Source organism: Myxocyprinus asiaticus, chromosome 49 (assembly GCF_019703515.2).
Source record: "Myxocyprinus asiaticus isolate MX2 ecotype Aquarium Trade chromosome 49, UBuf_Myxa_2, whole genome shotgun sequence".
Taxonomy (NCBI): domain Eukaryota; kingdom Metazoa; phylum Chordata; class Actinopteri; order Cypriniformes; family Catostomidae; genus Myxocyprinus; species Myxocyprinus asiaticus.
This window is the reverse complement of record NC_059392.1, coordinates 26,148,997-26,152,951: the sequence shown is the minus strand read 5'-3', so window position 1 is coordinate 26,152,951 and position 3,955 is coordinate 26,148,997.

Below are 3,955 nucleotides of genomic sequence, written 5' to 3'. Positions count from 1 at the left end.
AGATAAAACACTTCGGCATTCCTGGGTCCTAGTGTCCGCTGCGTGGTGGCCTGTCACGTCTACAATGACCCCCATTAATGACGTCATTAACGTGGGCACGTGCCTTAGTGTGCCTTCTCATATAATATAAAATGTGTGCAGATATGTTATGGTGTCTTTACACTTTTTAATTTTCCAAGATACTTAAAAGTGGTAAAACAAAGGAGCACATATGTCTAACCTTGGCTAAAAATAAAAAGTGGTAATGACTGTTCTATCAGAGATTATTTAGCAGAGACGGGCCACTTCTGTTAAAATGAATGGGAGAAACTGGAACTCCCAATAATCAATGGATGTAGAAAGTCCCGCCTTACAGATAAGAGCCAATCACCTTTTAGATACAGACATCGCCTGTCAATTAATTCGAACACACGCATGCAAATTAGTTATACAAGATGGGAAAATTGAATTTTTTTAGTATAATCTGAGGTAAAGAATCACAATTTATGATTCCAGTATTGTCAGATGTTACTGCCGATTTGAAATATGTTTTTTGGTCGTAATCTTGACCAACCGTTTTGGAGATTTTGTTGTTCCCCCATTCAAGTAGATAGGAGCTGCACTTTCATGACTGGAAATAGCTTCCAGTGAGCGGTCCAAAGATGGCCAACAGTGGACTGACTTGCTACAAAGACTTTGGTTCTGTTCAACTCAGAAAGTCGGAATTTCCAACTTCTGACTTGAAAAAAGTACCAGAACGGCACTTGAAGTCAGACTTCCAACTTGGAAACTTGTGCAAAAATCTAGAACTCTTGCAGACTTCAAGTGGAATCGGAAATATTGTAATTACAAGTTCTGAGCACACGAATGACCAAGCAAAGTCGTATTTACAAGTGGGAAACTCGGAATTCTAGATGATACCCAAATTGCGACACTGGAGGGGGCATGTCGACTTGAAAGATGATGGAAAGTTATTTCAATTCCAGTGCTTTATGTTAATAGTATTAATTTGTTTTACACGACAGTCAACTAATGACTCACCCTTCATGGTTTGTTACAAGATTTATAGATAAGTTTAAGTATATAGATACCATGCATTAATAAATAATATAGGTCATGTTAAAGTGATGCAGGGGTGATGCACTTGTGCTTATCTGCAGGTACAACAAAAAGAGCTTTTGCTATCGTTCATTGTGTATTTGTTCAAGTTTGGCTTCTTACGTATTTTGTTTCCAACTTAAATGCATTACATGTCGTAATAATGAATACCAACTCTCATCCAACTCTGAATGGATGTACATTAAGTTAAGAATAAACATTCGGTTAGCACTTAATTAAATACATCAGTGACTCAAAGTTCTTATATGATAATAAAACCTGGAATGCAAAAGATTGCAGAGACAGGTGTTTAAATCACGAACCAGCAAACAAACGAACGAACGAGTGAATGAACGAATTAATGATAGATAGATATAGAATTTATTTGTTTGATCCAGTGACATTGCTGTTCCAGAGACAGCTTTGCCTTAAATGTTTTTACATGATACCATATGGCACATTTTACAGTAGCTCTGTTCAAAAACCCAGTGAGCTGCTTGCTTTACTGCCTATATAGGCCGTATCCTTACTGAACTGGAACACTCGACATATATACAGCAACTTTGCCCACTAATTCAAATAGAGTTTGATGTTAGCATGTTGCTAAGCTAACAGCTACTTTAATAAGCATAAAAATACATAGCACACACAAATATTTGATAAAGTAATACATTTTTAATTAGATTGAATTTTATGCAATGCTGCTTTACAATTTGACCAAAACAGTGTATTTGAAGGCAGCACAATGCTTGAACAGCCAGTCAGGAGCACGCAAATTATGCCTTAAAATGCATTGTTAGTCATTTACGAGGCTTTGGAACAGAACTCCTGTCTCTTCCTTGCATCTTGGGAATCCACAAAGAATCCCAGGCCTCCTTTTAAAGGTAATAAGTGATTCTGGCCAATTGAAACCTTGAAATGCCCAAATCCAGACACATATCCACATCCCTTAAATCTGCAACTCATGGCTAATAATATTGACAACAGCACTGAAACACTATTATCAAGAGTGGAATATGTTTCAAAGGTAGAGACTTCATTCTGTGCACAGGTAGGGTGGAGTGGGTCGAGTTCTCTGTCTGTTCCCTGTGGTCTTTTGACTCTTTTAGCATGGCAGCTTTTTACCGGCGCCAACATAAGGGGATTGCAGAGCTCAGCTCTGCCCAGCAACTTCAAAGCTTGTGCACAGGACTACATCCGTTTGATGTGAAGTTCACAGGAAACTTGAAAGTGGAAAGCACAAGAAAGTCGGTGAGCTCAACGTCTAAAAAGAGAGAAATTGGTTATGTGGCCTTCAACTTTCAGAGGTGATTCGATATTATATATAATTTGCATCTTTGTGACAACACATGAGTGTTTTGTGCATTTTGTGCATGTAAAGATTGGGTAGTTAATTCAAAGGATAAAAATGTCAATAACAGTGAAGTTCTAGGAAGCTAGTATTCACAGTTAGGTTTGCCACCCATCCCGTAAAATACAGGATTGTTCCATATTTAAATTATCTTCCCACTGGAGGGGGTGTTCTGTATTTTTTAACTTTGAAGGTGGCAACACTACTTACAGTGGTACTCACGCTGATCGCACAAATGTACCACATTTTGGACCCAAACGGGGTGGAAACGAGCATGGTTTTAAGTGGCTTGGTTAAGGTTTAGTGGAGGCTGACATCTGGAGCCAGTGCTAAAACTTGTCTGGGCCAACATAGGGCCAGAATAGGGCCAGCTCTGGTTATGCAGTTGGCTAAGATGTGGCTATGCTCTGGGCCATATGTGGCCCATGTTCTGGCTACCAGATCTGGACCACCCGTGGACCGTAATTCATTGCTATATGTGGGCCAAGTGTAAGTGGGCAGTGTGGGCCACCACTGCGCCAGACCAATTTTGCTATGTGGGCTGAAACATAGTCTATGCAAGTACGTGAACGCAGACGTCTCTAGCTACACAAGCTCAATATATTGCATTGTTGCATTCCAAAATGAGTCAGACAGCAATTCTTTACACAACGCAAGTACGCATTGCATTCTCAACGTTGCCACAAGGGGCGCTATAGCGGACATTTGTGTGAACTGTTCGCTTCTACAATGATTTTTCTCTTTCAGGTCAACTACTGTCAAGGCGGAGCAGCAGTTTAAGGAGAATATTGCTGAGCAAGTAAGTTAAAGTAAATATACAGTATTTCTAATAGCTTTTTTAAATAATAACATCCGGTTTTAAGGCGGAGACTCCTTGAGTACTGAGGTTTGTTACCACCACAGTAACGCACAAATCGACGTTAAGTTTACTCAACATGACCGTGCGTTGGCAATATGTTGGCCAAGTGCTCACATCTGCTTTCACGTACTTGTTTAAGGTGTATTTCTTGCATTAGACCAAGCAATTGAACCAAGAGGCAATTCAGATCAAAACATTCTTTTGTTAAATAAGCTATATGCAGCACAATGAATGCAGTAGAACGCAGGTGTCTCGAGAACTTAAAACGCAGCACTAATGTGAAAGATGATAAAAAAATAACAGTGAGGCATGGCGCAATGCTCCAAGATGTCCATCCTGCACGTTTACATAAAAAAACAATATATATAAAAAAAAAACGTCCACATGAACAAAATGCATTCATGTGAACAGCCCCTTGATGAACATCTATTGTTCTTACTTAAAACTTAGACATACTAGCACTTACGCTTTTAGCACTTGAAGTTATCATTGATACCAAGTGTGATTTTATATGAACAAGTTGAAGCTGATGTTTGTAACTTTTTCAATGTTAAAATATTTTCAACTCCAGTAAGCCATTTGTAGGTTAGAAAACTTTAAACACAGTGTCTCTTTGGCGCTATAAAAATTGTTCTGTTTGATTTGAGCGGCCCGTCCAGACTGACACG